General features: G+C 38.6%; 1 pseudogene; it reads right to left on the reverse strand.

Moving 5' to 3' along the window:
* Positions 1–7,703: 7,703 nt before the first annotated feature.
* On the reverse strand, positions 7,704–8,237 carry LOC112319786 (chromobox protein homolog 3 pseudogene; annotated as a pseudogene).
* Positions 8,238–20,940: the final 12,703 nt, after the last annotated feature.

A 20,940-nucleotide genomic window follows, 5' to 3' on the forward strand; every position in this document is an offset into this window, starting at 1 on the left:
TGGGCTATGATGTATGATGACAGTGATATATGACCATGCATATTTAAAAATCTATACAGAGTCTTAAGAGTTGAATAAAAAGCACCTTATAAACATGAATTATTATCAAGGACAAGCTTTCTTGGACTGGGATTTTTCAAAGAATGTTACTTCATTCTTTCTATGATGATTCCCAAGGGTTTCAAAAGCGTAGTCTCAAAATGATGGCATGTCCATCTGTTGGTATCAAACATGTGCTTGCTACTGGTAGGACTTGAACCGTACTTTCATTTGGGGGTAGTTCCTTGAAAGACAAATGAACATAATTTTTTTTCCTTGGCCCAAAAGTCACAGTGACAATTTTTAGTTATTTTGCCTTTTTAGTAATATCCTTACTTTTACACCCACCTTTCTCCCTTTCAATCTACTGTCTTCAATTTACATGTTTCTAAGTCATTCCTAAACAAAGCATCTGCTTTCACTTGATTCATCTAAGGAATCTGATTATCTCATCCAACTATGACATCTTGAATCATGCATTAATGGCATGCTTATGGAATGAAGCAGTTTTCTGTTTCAAAATGACTTTTTCCCTTCTGTGTGTGCAAGAGAATATAAATGTCACATATCTGTAATCCTCAGAACTCAAAAACTAAAGTAAGTATTAACTTCTCATCTGGGTTAAAACTATGTTTAACAAGAACAGTGTTCTATTGGCAAGCGTCCCCTAATAAATTCTTGCTGGAAATAAGTTTTAGGGTTTAATTGTTGAAAATGGCATTTTGAATGTATTCTAAAATTGATTCCCAAGACCTAAATTGCCCAGGTTTGACTTCAGAGTTGCTAAATGCTTTAATTGAAGACTTTAGAAAGAGCCCCTCCTCAAATTAATTATGGGTATCTCATTTTTGAATGCTGATATATATCAAGAACATTCTTCAGATACTCAGGATTGTCTTAAAAGCATACTTTAATTAACAACACATTCAGAATTTCACTAATTACTTAGTCACAAATGTGTGAAATTCACCTAAGATACAAAGACATTTTTTTAAATACTGAAAGGACTTAAATTATTTATGAAACAATTACTGTCCATACAAAATTGAATAATTTTGCAATAATCTGGTGGAGAGAACTCTGAGTAAGCTATTGTTCAACTGAATGTTAGGTAAAAGTTTTAAAATGAGAGAATTCTGATCAATGACCAGATCTTATACTATGGTGACATGATTTAATAAAACATATTTATGGACATATAACTCTTCTACATCATTTCATTATTTCAAGTTTAAATGTGGCAAATTCTATTATCAAACATAATTGGGGACTATGTTCTGCTTAATCAAAATTTCGGGTTAAATAAGTGACTATTTCAACAAAAAATTTGCATAGAAATATAAATAGATACATAAGAGATATACAGTATTATATATATATATACACACATGTGTACCAACTTTGTGAGAATTTCACAACACAGGTGAACCACTAGAACTTATTTAACCACAAATGCATTAAACACCATCATCGTAACATTCTAGAATTAATCTACATCAGCGAATTTCAACTGGTGTGCAGCAAGAATTTTCAAAACATGCTACACCAGACTATTTAGTCAGGGGCACTGACCTCTTTTCCCTTAGATTGTCAAATTAAAAAACGACAACAGCCAACACAACAAGAACCCTCCAGTGTGAGTGCCATGTCTTGAACCATAAATATATAGGTCATATAACAGAGTTGCATCTTATTTGTCACATCACATAATAAGTTTGCATGTGTTTAGTTAATTCTTTGTATCAGAAATCCTCATATACAAGTATAGGCACATGATTTTTAAAAATGTCACTTTGGAGGAAAAAGGGTAGGTAATTACTATTATTATTTTTTTGGAAATCAATCAAAATTATGCCTATTTTTGTCAGATTAATAATTTTGGGGGTATGCAGCAGAATTTTAGTAATTAATTTGTGTGAAATGAGATGAAAAAGGTTGAAATCGCTGATCTACATGTATGACAATGTTTCTAAGAAAGAAAGCACATATAATTGTTGCTGATGATACCTAAAACTTTGTTCCTAAGTAGAGGACTCTCCTTACTCCCTATTCAACTTGCCACCCTGATTCTAGCCAGGCAGTAGAGACTGCTTTCCCACAGTTTTTACCCAATGACGGTATACCCTATGGCAGGACGATCTAGTTGAGGAGGTTTAGACGCCAAGGGTAAATCCAGAAGTCTGAAGAGTTATGATGGAGTGACCAGAGGTCCAACTCAAAATTCCAGGAAAACTGAGGCAAGAGGGGTGGGTGGTGGGTGGGCAGAACACTTAAGATAAGTATCTGAAGATAAATTTGCAAACAGAGAAATTAAAGGGTGAGATTGTTCACATAGCAATGGATCCCAGGAACATTTGAAGAAACACATTTTCAAGTATTTGCTTATAATTCTTTAAAATAATTAACAAAGGGAGAAATTAAAATCTAAAATGTTTTAAGCTACTAAAAATTTTCAAAAGTGGAAGCTTTCATATCTATTGTATTTTTTAATATTAAATTATTTTTTAAATATATTTATTGATTATGCTATTACAGTTGTCCCATTTCCCCCCCACCCCACTCCATCCTGCCCACCCCCCTCCCTCCCACATTCCCCCCCCCATAGTTAATGTCCATGGGTCATACTTATAAGTTCTTTGGCTTCTACATTTCCTACACTACTTTTACCCTCCCCCTGTCTATTTTCCACCTATCATCTATGCTACTTATTCTCTGTACCTTTACCCCCCTCTCCCCCTCCCACTCCCTTATTGACAACCCTCATGTTCTAGTTGTTTGCCTAGTTTGCTCTCATTTTTGTTTTATGTGTGGTCGTTAATAACTGTGAGTTTGCTGTCATTTTTACTGTTCCTATTTTTGATCTTCTTTTTCTTAGGTAACTCCCTTTAACATTTCATATAATAAGGGCTTGGTGATGATGAACTCCTTTAACTTGACCTTATCTGAGAAGCACTTTATCTTCCCTTCCATTCTAAATGATAGCTTTGCTGGATACATTAATCTTGGATGTAGGTCCTTGCGTTTAATCTTGGGTAATGTAATTATGATGTGCTTTGGTGTGTTCCTCCTTGGGTCCAGCTTCTTTGGGACTCTCTGAGCTTCCTGGATTTCCCGGAAGTCTATTTCCTTTGCCAGATCGGGGAAGTTCTCCATAATTTGTTCAAATAAGTTTTCAATTTTTTGTTCTTCCTCTTCTCCTTCTGGCACCCCTATAATTCGGATGTTGGAACGTTTCGAGATGTCCTGGAGGTTCCTAAGCCTCTCCTCATTTTTCCAAGTTCTTGTTTCTTCATTCTTTTCTGGTTGGATGTTTGTTTCTTCCTTCTGGTCCATACCATTGATTTGAATCCCAGTTTCCTTCTCATCACTATTGGTTCCCTGTACATTTTCCTTTGTTTCTCTTAGCATAGGCTTCATTTTTTCATCTGTTTTTCGAACAGATTCAACCAAGTCTGTGAGCATATTGATAACCAGTGTTTTGAACTGTGCATCCGATAGGTTGGCTATCTCTTCGTCGCTTAGTTGTATTTTTTCTGGAGCTTTGAAGTGTTCTGTCATTTGGGCCTTCCCCCCCCCCCATCTTGGCGCTTCTGTTACTTTAAGGGGCGGAGCCTTAGGTGTTCACTGGGGCGAGGTAATGCTGGTCGCTGCGCTGTGACGCTGTACGTGGGGGAGGGGCCGAGTGGGAGCAATGGTGCCTGCCTCACTCTCCTCTGGATTTCAATCTTTCACTCCGATACCCACAATGAAACCGGGCTACTCTGGTGCTGGTTCCCGAGTAAGTGGGCCTGTGCACACTCTAGGCCCCTGTGGGTCTCTCCAACAACCTCTCCTGTGAGGCTGGGAGTCTCTCCTGCTGCCACCCCAACCCCCAGGGGTGCTTTCAATCAGAGGTTTGAGGCTTTATTTCCCCAAGCTGTAGCCCTGGGTTGCGCGGTCTGCTTCGCTGCCCGCCGTTCGTCCGGTTTATCTGTGGGCGAATGTGGTGCCTCAGGGTGCTACCCGCCACTCTGCCTGCCCCACTCTCCGCCACTCTGAGTCCGGCCCTCTGGGTTTATCTGTGCAAATGTGGGGCCGCAGGGTCTGCTAGTGCTCCAACTGCCTGCGACATTTGTCCCACAGTCCGCCAGTCTCAGTCCCACCACAGCCACGCGAGTCCTCTCCACCCTGGTGCCCGTCTCCGCCCCTCCTACCAGTCTGGATGAATGTTTATTTTCTATTTCCTTGGTGTCAGTCCCCCTTGCTGTTCGATTCTCTGTCAGTTCTGGTTGTGCGAGGAGACGCAGTGTGTCTACCTATGCCGCCATCTTGGTTCTCTGAACATTAAATTATTTATTGACCACTGTATTTATGATAAAGAGTATATAACATTCTGAGTACTACAAAGTTGTTCTTTATCCAGGCTCCTGCTAAACCAGTAACACAAATACTTAAAAGATTGAGGCTATATGTAAGGAATGAGTCGAGGGTAAAGAAAAATCATGCAAATCAATAGTTTAGATGACAAAAGTTTGTTCACCCATTTATTCCAGCAGGTCTTCTTAAATTGCCAACATGTTTAACCATCTGATTAGGTTTCCATGAGCAAAGTCCTAGACATTGACCTTTTAGTCAATATAACAGAGATTTCAACTTGCAAAGTTTCACTACAAAGAATCTTTAAGTGTCTGTTTAACTAAGTCTTGCTTAACTAATTAAAACACACGAGGATTTATCTAGTTTTCTCATCTGGGAGGGGAGGGAGATTGTTGGTATCGATAAAATATTCCCATCAGGGGTTTTGCAGATAAATTTGTATTTATATGACTGTAGATACAGGTATGGATTCTGACATGGCTGCTTTTAATATGTCTGACTTAATTTGTTTCCATTGTATTTAAATTGTCTAATAATTACAGAATTATCTATTTGATTTGAAAGATGAAGGTTTCAGAAAAATTTTCAATATAATGTGAACTGACATTTCTTTTTTCATTATTTTAAAGTATATTTTATTTATTATGATATTACAGTTGTCCCATTTTTTTCTCCCCTTTATTCCCCTCCACCCTGCAACTCCCTCCCACAAGCATTCCGCCCCTTAGTTCATGTCCATGGGTCATACATATAAGTTCTTTGGCTTCTCCATTTCCCATAATATTCTTAACCTTCCCCTGTCTATTTTGTACCCACCATTTATGCTTCTTATTCCCCAAACCTTTTCCCCCGTTTATCCCTTCTTGCTCCTCTCTGACAACCCTCCATGTGATCTCCCTTTCTGTGATTCTGTTCCTGTTCTAGTTGTTTGCTTAGTTTGTTTTTGTGGGGGGTGGTTTAGGTTTAGTTTTTGATAGTTGTGAGTTTGTTGTCATTTTACTGTTCATAGTTTTGATCTTTTTCTTACGTAAGTCCCTTTAACATTTCATATAATAGACTTGGTGATGATGATGAACTCCTTTAACTTGACCTTATCTGGGAAGCATTTTATCTGCCCTTCCATTCTAACATAGCTTTGCTGGATAGAGTAATCTTGGATATAGGTCCTTGGCTTTCATGACTTGGAATACTTCTTTCCAGCCCCTTCTTGTCTGCAAGGTTTCTTCTGAGAAATCAGCTGATAGGCTTATGGGAACTCCTGTGTAGGTAATTGTCTCCTTTTCTCTTGCTGCTTTTAAGATTCTTTCCTTATCTTTAATCTTGGTTGATTTAATTATAATATGTCTTGGTAAGTCTCTCTTTGAGTCCAACTTCTTTGGGACTCTCTTTGAGCTTCCTGGACTTCGTGAAAGTCCATTTCCTTAACCAGATTGGGGAAGTTCTTCATTATTATTTTTTCAAATAAGTTTTCGATTTCTTGCTCTTCCTCTTCTTCCGGCACCTCTATGATTCAGATGTTGGAACATTTAAAGTTGTCCCAGAGGTTCCTAAGCCTCTCCTCATTTTTTTTGAATTCTTATTTCTTATTTTGAATTCTGTTCCAGTTGAATGTTTATTTCTTCCTTCTCCAAATCATTGATTTGAGTCCCAGTTTCTTTCCCTTCACTGTTGGTTCCCTGTACATTTTGCTTCGTTTCACTTTGCATAGCCTTCACTTCTTTCTTTATTTTGTGTCCATACTCCACCATTTCTGTGAGTATCCTGATTACCAGTGTTTGGAACTGTGCATCTGCTAGGTTGGCTATCTCTTCATTGTTTAGTTCTGTTTTAGGTGTTTTGAGCTGTTCTTTCATTTGGGCCATAATTCTTTGTCTTGGCACACCTGTTACATTGTAAGGGGCAGAGACTTAAGTCTTTGCTAGGGTGGGGCAGCCCACTTCTCTGTTTGGTGCTGTATGTGGGGAAGGGATCCGAGAGGGAACAATGCCACTGGCTCAGCTCTTGTCCCACTTTCTGTCACTTCCCCTGCTACCCACAAGCCAATTAGGCATTTCTGGTGCTGATTCCTGGGTTGGTGGGCTTGTGTACATTCTAGGACCCTGTGGGTCTCTCCAGCAAACTCTCCTGTGGGGCTGGGAGTTTCTCCTGTCCCGCAATCCCCACAGGTTTTTTCGGTCAGAGGCTTTGAGGCTTTATTTCCACACACTGAAACCCTGGGTTGCACGGTCTGTCTTACTCCCCAATTGTTCCTCTCGGTTTATCCACTCATAAATTCGGGACCACTGGGTCCTCCATCCACTGCCTTGCCTCACGTCCTCTCTGCCCGGGCTGCCTGTCTCCACCCCACCTACCTGTCTGGATGAATGTTTTTTCTTTAACTCCTTGGTTGTTGGACTTCCATACAGTTATAGTTTCTGGCACTTCTGGTACTTTTTTGTTTTTAAATTTGTTGTTTGCCCTTCTTTTGGTTGTGCAAGGAGGCAAAATGCATCTACCTACGTCTCCATCTTGGCTGGAATTTTGTACTGAGTTATTTCAGTGGTGTCAAACTCATTTTCACCGGGGGCCACATCAGCTTCTTGGTTGCCTTCAAAGGGCCTAAAGTAATTTTAGGACTGTACAAATGTAACCACTCCTTAACAGTTAAGCAAGAGCTCAGTGCTGCCGCTGGGTAGAAATAAGGTGTAGAATGGGATAAAACAAGGTGGAGGGCCGGATTCGGCCCTTGGGCCTTATGTTTGCCACCTGTGTCTTAGGTTGTTCAGAATGATGATATCGCATAAACATGGGCTTATCCATGGTTGTGAAATGATGGGAGGAGAAGGAAGAAAGTGCAGGAAAAAAAAACATTTGCAAATGTATTTTATGTGTACACACACAAAACAACCAATAAAGAAATAAAAAATACCCAGAACGGACCTTAGGCATATGAGTTAAACACAAAATCCGACTGAAGAATGAGTATGAAGAAACTCCCCCACATTTAGAAAAGCTGTTCTCTAATACAAAGGAAATAATTTACCATGAAATCAATTTTTTTCTGATAAAAGAAGCAACTAAGAAAACTTTATTTATTTGTTCCATGTAACCAGTGCTATAGATGAAGAAAACCCAACTTCCCAAATATTACTTTAAAAGGAATATATCAAACTTGATTTTCATTAAAATGTAGCTGTTTTTTCACACTAATAAATCAAAAAACCAAGACCCAGATTTTATATATATATATATAAAATCTATCTATCTATCTATATATCTATGTCTATCAATCATCTATCCATCTATATCAATGTAAACAATTATTGAACTTAATTTTCTAGACAAGAATTCCAAATTAGTCTCTCTTCAGAAAAAAGCCAGTACAATGAGAACACTTTATATTGGCCTCTTTTTCCATCACCAACTCTACCTCATTTCAATCTTTCCATTTCTGTGGAAACATTAATTCTCCATTGCTGTCTGTGGCACCAATTATTTGTTCAGTATCAAACCTCTGGCAAAACCCCTCAGTCTGTCAGCAGCATCTCTTTTTTGGTGTGCCATCATCAGATTCACTGTGAGATAAAGATTTTCTTTTGTACCATCTTTTTCTTTACCAGCTCCTTGAGGATTAATCAATGTTTTAATAAATTCTGGACAATAGAAACTTTCTTCAGCTTCCCAATACTGTCAACACCGGTACTACCTTCCACTTCAGCAGATACCCCACCTTCCCATTCACTACACGTGGGGCCTGTGTTTTTTCCACTACAAATCCTTCAGGCTCTGCCTCTTCAACATTTTCACTCCTTCCATTCTGTTTCTTTCCCATTTTTTGGCAATGTCGTTTTATGGGAGGCCATTTTTACTGCAGCCTTGAAGAGCTATTGTAGTAGTCTCCCCTTATCCATGGGGTATATGTTCCAACACCCACGGTGGGTGCCTGAGTCCACAGATAGAACCAAGTGCTATTTATACAGGCATGGGAAAAAGTAGGTTTACAGTTGTTCATATGGAAAATAATACAATAATTAATAAGCAATGATATAAGACTAAACTCTGTGTTTTACATACTCAAAACTGTAAACCTAGTTTTGCTCATCCCTGTACTATGTTTTTTCTTATCCGTACATACCTATGATAAAGCTTAATCTATAAATTTGGCACAGTAAGAGATTAACTACAATAACTAATAATAAAATAGACAATTACATCAATATACTGTGATGAAAGTTATAGGAATGGTCTCTCTCTCTTTGTCTCAAAATATCCTCTTGCACTGTACTCACCTTTTCACTCAAAGGGTCACTTTATGACTTCTCTTTAACATATTCAAATTGCCAGCATGGCCACTATTGTGCTTTGGGGCCATTATTAAGTAATTACTTGAACACAGTCACTGCGATACCATGACAGTCAATCTGATAACCCAGATGGCCATGAAGTGCCTAATGGGTGGGGAGCGTGGACATCATAGATACAGTGGACAATAGGATGAGTCGCATCCTAGGTGGGACTGAGTAGGATGGCAGGAGATTTCTTCATGCTTCTCAGAATGACATGCAATTTAAAACTTAGGAATTGTTTACTTCTGGAATTTTCCATTTAATATTTTCGGACTGTAGTTGACTTTGGGTGACTGAAACCATGGAAAGTGAAACCTCAGGTAAGGAGGGGCTACTGTATTTTCCGCCTCCAAACTGCCCCCTAGATGAGCCACGTCTCCAACCCTGCTCACCTGAAGTTCAAGCTCCATTTTATTTTTAATTTTCATCTTACTGGACAGGAATAGATCAGGCCGTAAGGTACACCCCCAAAGTCCTGCCAAAGCGGGGTATGGAATCTACCTTGGGTCTCACCAATGTATCTCCCTCAGGCCCCAGCTGGTACAACCCCCACACCCCTGTCAATCACACCTCATTGCAGACAGCATCTAGTCATCGCCTTTCTCCACACAGGCAGAAAAGCAGAATAGATGTCTCACAAGTCAAAGGTCCATCATATATCAGGGGACAGTAATAAAGGCATGTCTTTGTGCATGAGAGTTCTCTGAACTCCTTGACACCTTGACCCTCACTTTTACAATCCTTCCTCCTTTGCCCTCACCCCATAGGCTTAGATCTACCCTGGCCTTGTTTTTGACTCGGAGAGGAAAGAAGTCAAAGGAGCATAAAGCTCGCTATTGATTGGACAAAAGACTAAGGAATTATCTATTTTCACAGGAACACCCACATACAACTGCTCTTTTGTTCTATTAGGACCTCTCTGATGAACAATTCCTGACAGAGCTGTGCTGGGAGCGGCACGGGGAATTCATTCTCCTTGTCTTTGACCTCATTTGATCAAGGGACTGCTAGTGGGTGAAGCAAGAAAGGTAAGCAAATTCCTGAGGCCACATAAAACTTACTTTTAAGTAGGCATTTCTAGGAGCTGCAGGCTGGGGCTGGTTTAACAGCCTGTTTCTCGCACGTCCACCACTTCACACTGACACCCCCAGCCGTGGCAGCACGTCGTCGTGCTTGATGTGCAGGCAGAGATGCACTGTGCCTCCACCAGGTTGATACATTGTCAGTCAGCACCTGAAAGATTGATACATTTTCTAAATATATTTGCACCATTGAGTTCCCTGCGCAGGAAAGAATCTATTAAAAGAGTATTTATTGGGATTTTGTCTACTTGTGACAATAATGAAAGTTCAACTTTAGAAAAATCTCAAAAGCAAAAGAAGGAAAATAAGAATCATACATCATTACACCCCACAAAGAGAACAATGTTAACATATTGAAGTATTTCCTTTGAGTTATGAGAGACAAGTGAGAGAATTACCACAATTGGGATCACATTAAATTATATATGCATTTTTGTATCTTTTTTTATTTAACACTATATTATTCATTTAATGTTTGAAAAATATTAATGAACCATTATAAAACAGAACTGCATTTGTCTCTGAATATTATGAACATTTTCCAATGATATTAAATGCTCTTCAAATACATGATTTTTAAAAAACAATGTTCAAATATTTACTGTTAAATAACAGATTAAATTATTATTCAATTTTTGATCATACATGTTATTTCTTTTGGTAACAGCTTTATTAACTTATAATACACTGCACATATTTAAAGCGTACAATTTGCTAAGTTGTGACCTATGAGTGTACTGTAAAACCACACTCGCAGTGAAGATAATGAACATGCCTCACCTGAAAGAGTTTTCTCGTGCTCTTTTGTAATCCCTTCCTCTGTCCTTCCCCATGACCACCCCCATCTCCAGGCAACACTGATCTGTTTTCTGTCACTATAGATTAGTTTGGATTTTCTAGACTATTTTATAGATGGGATAATAAACTATGCACTCTCTTTTGTCTGACTTCTTTCACTCATCATAATTATTTTGAGATTAATTTATGTTGCTGTGCAACTAGCAGTTACTTCCTCTTATTACCGAGTAGTATTCCATTGTATGGATATACCCCAATTTATTAATCCATTCACTTGTTGATGGATATTTTTGTTGTTTCCATATTTTTACTATCACAAATAAAACTGCTATGGAGGTTATGTGTATTTTTGTATACCATATGATTTTTTCTTGGGTCATGTATACAAAGACTTATACACAAATGTTTATAGTATCTGAGGATGCAATGTCTCGGTCATATGATATGTGTGTGTTTCTAAGAAGCTGCCATACTGTTTTCTAAAGTGTATGAACCATTTTCATTCCCACCAGCTTTTCATGAGAGTTCCAGTTGCTCCATATCTTTGCCAACACCTGGTATGTTCAGTGTTTTTAATTTTAGACATTGCAATAGGTACATGGTGGTATCTCATTGTGGTTTTATTTTGCATACCTGTGATGACTAATAATGTTGAGCATCTTTTTATGTCCTTATTCAGTTGGTTGGGTAGATTTCTCAAATCCTCAATCAGGTTTAACCTGAAGTAGTGACTTTCAATCACAGAAGAATACTTCAAAATGTAAATTCTTAGAAAATTATTTCTTTAATAATACACTTCTGTCATATCTTATTCCTATTCAAAGCACTCAAGGTTGCAGTAGAAATAAAAGACTAATCTTATCAATAGATAATTAATAGGTGGTGGTGATGATGATGATGATGATGATGATGATGATGATTTAAAAGTCTTACCTAATCATCAGGTGGATGGCTCCAAAACAAATATCTCTTAAAGAGGAAAACCATCATTTTAAACTCCTACAAGCACTCTCTAAAAGACCAAAGATCCCAAGGTCATAACAATTATGATATTACTTTATTCTTTTACTCAGAAATCTCCCCACTTCTTCAAGGTCAGTCCTGCTCAGCAATTCTTTTTTATTATTATTATTCAATTACAGTTGTCCCCATTTTCCCCCATTGCTCTACCCTGCCCTACCCACCTCCCTCTCCCACATTCAATTTTACCCCCACAACTTTGACCCATGGACAAAGTTGTCTTTGTCCATGGGTCCTTTATACATGTTTCTTGACTTGACCCTTCCTGACATGAGTCTTTGATCACTTCTGGCTCATTTCTCCCATTTCTGCCTCAAATTTCTTTTTTTTTTAAATATATTTATTGATTATGCTATTATAGTTGTCCTATTTCCCCCCCACTCCATTCCATCCTGCCCACCCCCTCCCTCCCACATTCCCCCCTATAGTTCATGTCCATGGGTCACACTTATAAGTTCTTTGGCTTCTACATTTCCTACACTATTTTTACCCTCCCCCTGTCTATTTTCCACCTATCATCTATGCTACTTATTCTCTGTACCTTTCCCCCCCTCTCCCCCTCCCACTCCCCTATTGACAACCCTCCATGTGATCTCCTTCTCTATGGTTCTGTTCCTGTTCTAGTTGTTTGCCTAGTTTGCTCTTGTTTTTGTTTTAGGTGTGGTCGTTAATAACTGTGAGTTTGCTGTCATTTTTACTGTTCCTATTTTTGATCTTCTTTTTCTTAGGTAACTCCCTTTAACATTTCATATAATAAGGGCTTGGTGATGATGAGCTTCTTTAACTTGACCTTATCTGAGAAGCACTTTATCTTCCCTTCCATTCTAAATGATAGCTTTGCTGGATAGAGTAATCCTGGATGTAGGTCCTTGCATTTAATCTTGGGTAATGTAATTATGATGTGCCTTGGCATGTTCCTCCTTGGGTCCAGCTTCTTTGGGACTCTCTGAGCTTCCTGGACTTCCTGGAAGTCTATTTCCTTTGCCAGATTAGGGAAGTTCTCCTTCATTATTTGTTCAAATAAGTTTTCAATTTTTTGTTCTTCCTCTTCTCCTTCTGGCACCCCTATAATTCGGATGTTGGAACGTTTCGAGATGTCCTGGAGGTTCCTAAGCCTCTCCTCATTTTTCCAAGTTCTTGTTTCTTCATTCTTTTCTGGTTGGATGTTTGTTTCTTCCTTCTGGTCCACACCGTTGATTTGAGTCCCAGTTTCCTTCTCATCACTATTGGTTCCCTGTACATTTTCCTTTGTTTCTCTTAGCATAGGCTTCATTTTTTCATCTGTTTTTTGAACAGATTCAACCAAGTCTGTGAGCATATTGATAACCAGTGTTTTGAACTGTGCATCCAATAGGTTGGCTATCTCTTCGTTGCTTAGTTGTATTTTTTCTGGAGCTTTGAAGTGTTCTGTCATTTGGGCCTCCCCCCCCCCCATCTTGGCGCTTCTGTTACTTTAAGGGGCGGAGCCTTAGGTGTTCACTGGGGCGAGGTAATGCTGGTCGCTGCGCTGTGACGCTGTACGTGGGGGAGGGGCCCAGAGGGAGCAATGGAGCCTGCCTCACTCTCCTCCCGATTTCAATCTTTCACTCCGATACCCACAATCAAACTGGGACCCTCTGGTGCTGGTTCCCAAGTGGGTGGGCCTGTGCATACTCTAGGCCCCTGTGGGTCTCTCCAACGACCTCTCCTGTGAGTCTGGGGGTTTCTCCTGCTGCCGCCCCAACCTCCACGGGCGTTTTCAATCAGAGGTTTGAGGCTTTATTTCCCCGAACTGGAGCCCTGGGTTGCGCGGTCTTCTTCGCTCCCGGCCTTTCACCCGGTTTATCTGTGCACCAATGTGGGGCCGCAGGGTCCGCTAGTGGTCAGACTGCCTGCGCCGTTCGGCCCACACTCTGCCGGTCTCAGTCCCGCTACAGCCACGCGAGTCCTCTCTACCCCAGTGCCCATCTCCGCCCCTCCTACCAGTCTGGATGAATGTTTATTTTGTGTTTCCTTGGTGTTGGACCCCCTTGCCATTCGATTTTCTGTCAGTTCTGGTTGTGCGAGGAGGCGCAGTGTGTCTACCTACGCCTCCATCTTGGTTCTCCCAAATTTCTTATCTCACTCTATTTCACCCCCAAAACATTCTCCCACTCACAGGAGATGATCTGCTTCTTATGTCATCCAGAGAATAATCTATTAGGTATGATTTCTATTCCCTTCTTTTCTCCAATTTACAAGCTTATCTGCTTTTTCACCCACGATCCTTCCCACTGCCTTGTGTAAGAGAATCACATACTCCTCTTAGCTAAGGCCAGCACTGCCTCCTAATCTGTAGGCACCTAGTATCTAGTATCTGTTTCTTTCCTGTATCTTCAGTACTTACTTCACTATTGACTCCTTTCCTTCTGCATCCAAGCCGGTTTGAGATTCTTGCAGTTGAAGCTCTCCCTCCATTTTATGTTCTTTAGATAAAGTCTTCCTTTCCTTCCTACCTTTTCTTCCTTCAGAGCCAAGCTCTCAGGAAACACAGATTACCCCTCTTCCTCCTCCACTCCTCCTCATTACCCATTCACACCTTAATCATCACAGTGTGGTCCAGTTCACCCCACACACTATTTTTGCTAGGAACATCAAAGGTCTCCTCATGGTCAAAGGCACTGGACACTCTTCAGCCCAGATCTTACTCAACATTATATATTTTGAGTTTCTTGAGTAACTCTCTTTCCACTTGATTTCAATTCCACATTTCTCCACAATTTTGTTCCACAGTTCTCTTAAAATTGTTAAAGTGGCCTCTATTATCCACACCAGACCTTGGAATGATTTAGCTTCTTTCTACACATTATAGTCCAAAGAGATTAAACCGACTCTTTTCACTGCCTCCACACACCATGTCTTATACTTCTCAAACTTTGTTCATGGTGTTACTTCTACCTGGAAAGTGTTTTCTTCCTTATGTCCCTAGGTTACTTTAGTGAAATGGAAGATTTTTCACACAATAAAGGAGCTGTCAAGAAACTATCATAACTTTGTAACATTTCTACTAAATCTTTCTTCTTTTTCTGATTTATTAAGGACAAAATACATCGCCTCAAATCATTAGTTCAGTATACATCCACAAAGCTTTGCCTGATTTCTGATAACTAACTACCATCTATTACTATCTCTTATTTTTTGAAGTCTTCATGTATGTTTTCCTATTTTTCTATCTTAAATTACTAGAATTAACTCCAAAATAAAGCTCTCTGAGAAATACTCTTTTCTTCAAGGAATTCACTTTGCATGGTATTTATATTTCAGAGCACAAAGAAAAAATAGAGATGATTAAAGGCTTTTTGGAAAGTACAAAATCAATTCTTTCATCCAATTTCCTGTGGCCATGAAGTTAAAGGTTATTCCTGTGAAGAGCCAGATCTTTCAAGATGATGACATGGCTTCTGTTGTATATGGAATTAAAAATTGATTTTTCATGTGGTAGAGCATTAGTACTAGAAGGAATATTGGCCATCACTCTCTTCTGTTACAAAGCAGAAGAAACTATTTAGAACTATCTTCTAAAGGAAAGAAATGGCATACCTAAAATGGTCTAGCATATTTATGGTAGAATTGGGTCCCCTAATGCCCATTAAAATATCATTTTCGATATTTTTCAATGACTTTATTTTTCAACATTTACAACACTGATTAATGGTCTGCAAGATCCATTTTTAATTTGTTAATTTTGGAGCAACTAAGAAATGGAGAATTTTATACAATGCAAGCAAAAGTGAAAGCAACATATTCAAAAGTTGAAAACCAGGTTAATCTTTTCAAATAATCACTCATTTTATCCTAGACTAGGAGGGATTAGGTCCTGGAGAATGAGTACATGATACAGGACAATTCAACTTAATCTTTTCTTACACTTCTGATGAGCCTGAATAAATAGGCTTTCTGGTTACTGCCTACATTCAAAGCTATCCTTCATATGTACTAAAACATAAGTCTATGGCTTCTCTCATTTCAAGTATATTTTGGGCTTTCCACAAGGATTTCCAAGTATGTATTATTTCTCAAATGAGCTAACATAACCATGTTACATGAAGCCTCTTGCTTAAACAAGTGGAAAGTAAATCTGTTTCATATAGATTTGTTTTACTACCATTCTCACTACCTTATTTTGGAGCTTTCTAACTATCCAATTATCAAGACAAGGATTCTAATAATTTGTGAACCTCCACCAATTATGAAACTGATAAAGTACCAGGGACAGTAACTTGACACTGTCACAGATGCTCATGAGCAATCTCAGACATATCAGTCCCTTTGAGGTCACGCTGAAAGTGCCAGCCCAACTCTGATTGGTAGATCACCATCAGACTCCAAGTCAGATAGCAGTTTTTACAGATCTAACTGCTGTTGCTCAACTGGGTGTCCATGGAAACTGAAAAGTTGGTTTGTTGCCTAGAGAAGTGGAAAGAAAACCAAGTCATTTGGTTTCTATGTGGTTTCTAGGAAGCTAAGAAAAATTTTTTGGCAAATGATGAAAACAAGAATGGCAAAGGCTGTGATTACCTTGGTCAATTCTTGATCTTATCAAGAAATATTCTCTATGTATATATATTACTTAAAAATATAAAAATATTCTAAATGATGGAGTACCAAATTCCAGGGTTATTTGATTCTTGGTTAGATTTAAAAGAGTGACCAACATATGCAACAAAATCTAATAGGTTAAAAAGTCCTTGGATTCATTACATATGGAAAATGTTTCTCATCCACAAATTCAACGGAGTTCCAAGTAGAAAGAAAAGGCTAGTATTTAATAAGGGTGGAGGAGACTGAAACACCTATTCATTAATTCTATAGAAGTATTTGTCACTCATATGTGGTTTAGGCAATTAGGTAAAAATTGTTTTCCTAAAAATTTGTTCATCTGGGCATGGATCTTTATCTATCTGAACAACTAAATATGACATAAGAGTAGGCAGGGGACTTACACAATGAACTCCCTGATAGACAGGGATGCAAAAGTGACAACTTGGCACATGTTGGCATGATTTCACAGCATCTGTTGGCCTTCCATCAGCTAGAAAATAACTCCTGGCGGATCCCCTCTCTCAATAATTGCACAAAATCAGCCAGGTCAAGAAAGGTGGTATACATGAGTTACAACCAACAGTTGGCCTGACCTCAGCTGTTCAGTATTTAGGATAATTAATGCTGCTTTTTAGCTTGTCTTAGAATACGTGGGAGAAATACCTACAAAAATTGAACTTAAACAGGAAAAATCAAAATTGCTTTTATCCGTGAGTCACAGCTAAATGCCCACAGAGGCCAAATGGGGGGTGAAAATCAATGTATGGAACTGAGCAGGAGCAAAACAATAGCACTAGTGTGATGACCAGCACCACCGACACATAGGCTTGGGGTTGGGGAAAAACAGGGAATGATGACAACTGTAGCAAAGGGTAGAATACACTTCTCCTCAAAAGGGAACAACCACTGCTCCAGTCTAGTCATTTGATGCCATGTCTTCATATATTTCCAAGAGGCTAGGTTTGGTTTCCCCATACTTGCTGGAGTCCCCAGAATGATTTATTATTTAAGGAAAGAATAGTAAAAGGGATATGGATACAACTGACTATTACATATTCATTAAGTCATTATGCTCTGTAATTTTTGTACAGATTACAAGTCTGCATGGAAATGTAATGCAAATGCTCAAACACACATACACACAAGCATGCACACACTCGGGGTACAATGCCTAGAGATAGGGCATTGGAAAGTTGAATTAGTTAATATACAAAAACTAAAACATGAGCTGAGTCCAGTGGGGAAAGGGGTGTTTTCCTGCTTCACTTTCTTCCTTCATGTTCCTAGACCATCTCCTATGTGTGTTTTGGTTTTGTGTTTAGGCTTTAAGTCCTCAAGAGGTTACAGTGAAGGAACATGTAAGGTTGTTGCTCACTTTTCTCTGCCTATGGAAGAGTTATTTCATTATAAGTCATTCCACATTGGTCATGTTTTCTAATCCAAAAGCTTTCCTTGTTTCCCAATACCTGCAAAACAAATCCTAACTCTTTAGTTCAGGCCCAACAAGCTTCCCAGATGTGCTCTCCTGCCAAACACACATTTAGCTTTCACCTGACCTCTGCACGATCCCTTGTCACCCTCTGCCATGTTGTTCTACCTCTAAATGATGCTTTTCTCTGTGTTCCTCTCCATCGAACACCTACTTATCCTTTAAGATCCACTTAAAATCCCACCTTCTATATAAATCCCTCCAAGACCAAACCAGTCCAGCGTGATTTCACACTCCTCTAAATTTCATATGAAATCATAGTAACAATGCAATGATCAAAGCCAACACTTATATCATTTACCTAAACACCAATTCTCTATGAAACAGATATTTTTATTAACACATGATTTATAGGTGAGAACTTTGGGAATCAGAGATATGAAAACAAAAATAGAATCCTTTCCCGATAGAAAAATGACAAGGAGGGATCTCATTGGACAACTTGGATTATTTGCTCATCCCTGAACCAATTACTGTGGCCAGACCTTGTATTACATAGTGTGATGTTACAAGGTCAAATGAGCCAAGCCTCAAGTCACACGAACAGATATCAGAAGGGAGGGGAGGTTCCCCCACGCAAAAGCTGGGGTTACCTAATGTAAGAAAGAATGCTGGGAAGGCAAAAACAAAATATTCACTCTTCTTCTCACATGGAGAACTGTGAACTCTCAAGCTTCTGCTGCAAGATTACTGCAGCCCCCTGCTTTCCTTCCTCATGTAAAGTGAGGCTTCTAGTCAAAATGATGCAGGGAGTGCACACTTTAATATACCCTCACTGCTCCAAACTCATAAAAAGGAAACATAAAATAGAACATTTTTTAAAGAAATGGTTAAAAAAATAAACATTTTTGTAGGCCAAAAACAACCAAAGAAACATAAAGGTCTGAACAGAGCTATAGTTTGTAGATATATGACAAGTTCAATATTTAAAGTTGAGAGCAAGTTGGACTCTCCCCATTTCCAACTCAATTCTCAGTCCTCTATGTTATCAGTTCCTCTGACCATGTGACAGTGACATGTGAAAGAAGACTAGAAAAAACTATTACTGACCAACAACTATGGCTATGCCTTTAACAAGGTGAAAGTCTGCAGGGCAAATACAGCTTTTTGATAAAGTCTGCTGCTGGCTCACAGAATACTGTGATATCCCCAGTATTAAGGTGAGTCCTCAAAATGATATCATCAATTCTGGTTCTGAATAGAGGTACATGGTGAACCAGGTAAGGCCACCACCAAACTGTTGGACAGGGAGATGTGAGCACAGTGTAGGGAGGGTCTTAATCAAATACCTCCAACTGAAAATGAGCCTCCACACTGAAATTCCAAAATATTTGAGGAAATATAACACTGGGAAAGTCTAAATAATGAGAACGTGAATTTGCTCCAGATGAAAATAATTTATGAAATAGTCTGGTGAAGACTTTAAAATAAGTAAGTTTAGAATTTTCAAGTAAAACACAAAAGAATGATTTTCATTTTTTTTTTCAAAAAGAGCAGAAAATGATGAAACAAAAATAGTACTGAATACAATGTAAAAGAGAATTAGAACCACCATGAGATTTTCCTTCGTACCCACTAGGATGACTAAAATCAAAAAGTCAGATAACAAGTATCGACCAGGCCATAAAGAAATTAGAGCCCTCTTACACTACTCATGGTAATGTAAAATGGTGCAACACTTTGGAAAGTAGGATGACACGTCCTGAAACAATTAAAGTCTGAGTTACCATTTGACCCAGTAATTCTACTCCTAGGTATATACCTAAGAGAAATGAAAACATATGTACTTACAGAAACGTGTACATGAATGTTTATAGCAGTATTATTTATGATCGTCAAAAGATGGAAACAACCCACATGTCCATCAACTGATGAGCAGGTGAACAAACTTGGAATAGCCATACAATAGCGTATATGACTCAGCCATAAAAGGAAATGAAGTATGGATTCATGCTACATCATGAGTAAATCTTGAAAACATTATACTAAGTAAAAAAAAAAAAAGCTAGTCACTAAAGGACCACATGTTACATGATTCTGTGCATACTAAAATCCAGAATAGAGAGAGCTATAGAGACAGAAAGTAAATTAGGGCTTGATTAGGGCTGGCATGAGAGGCAGGAGGAAGATGGAGGAATAGGGTGGTAATAACTAAAGGGTACCAGATTTCTTTTTGAGGCGATTAAAATGTCCTAAAATTGATTGTGGTGATAGCTGCACATATCTGTGTCAAGCCCTCTAAAGCTGTCTTAATTTTTTTTACTTTGGAATTTTCCCTTCACCGAAAAATTTTAAAGCATACTATAAACATTTGTTGAGACTGGATGAATTTTCTGTAACCGCCACCAGATAACATTAGTGCCCATGCCTACTCGTGTTTATAATTTCATTCTCACCACATGAAAAGCCAAAAGGCCTCTAGACAAGTAACACAAATTACAGATTCAGAATCATTAAGATTCAGATTCAGTCATTAGAGATTCAGAGTCACTAAAAAGATGGTGGGGAAACCCAGTTACCACACAGTGAATGGTACTAAAAGGAAACCAGACTCAAAGCACCCACCCACAGCAGTCAGGAACACATTCACTCTGGGAGTGGACATACTGTGACTCCTGGTTCGTACATACCCTCTCGTATAGCCAAAGGAGAAATCGAAACTCTGTAATGCTGTTTCTTCATTGGACCCAACATCCACTTGCAGTGATCAACCATAGAGAACACTGGACCACATGGGATTCCAATGTCATCCACGGGGTGCTGACAGCAATCTGTCTACTACGTAGCCCTGTAAACTTGTGTGGTGGTCCTGCTTTGTACATACCATCTTGTATGGTACTAGCGGTAAGAATAATAGCAAACCCATAGTGAAGGATTTGTTATATATAAAGCAACTTTTAAAAACTTTTTAGTATTATTTTTATGTATTGTGTTTAGTATTGTGTTTAGTATTGTTTTTAGTATTGTTTTACAATATTCAAATGATTGGATCAAATATTAAAAACAAGCTCGCCGACTAAGAGGAAAACTAATGATATTGATAATGATGATGATTTAAACCATGGTCCATAGTACTCAAAATCAAAAGAATCAATTTAATGTAAATATTTCTTTCCTATATTGAACCCAGAGTCCAAACAAGATCATTCCTCACATCAAGTATATTCATCTGAATTATATGGTTTTGCAATTTTATTTACATTAGATTCCTAAATTTGTCTTTGTTTTGTTATTTTAACAAAGGCATTAAGTATAATGAGTTTAAATCTAG

The sequence above is a fragment of the Desmodus rotundus genome, chromosome 6 (assembly GCF_022682495.2).
Source record: "Desmodus rotundus isolate HL8 chromosome 6, HLdesRot8A.1, whole genome shotgun sequence".
In the NCBI taxonomy this organism is placed as follows: Eukaryota; Metazoa; Chordata; class Mammalia; order Chiroptera; family Phyllostomidae; genus Desmodus; species Desmodus rotundus.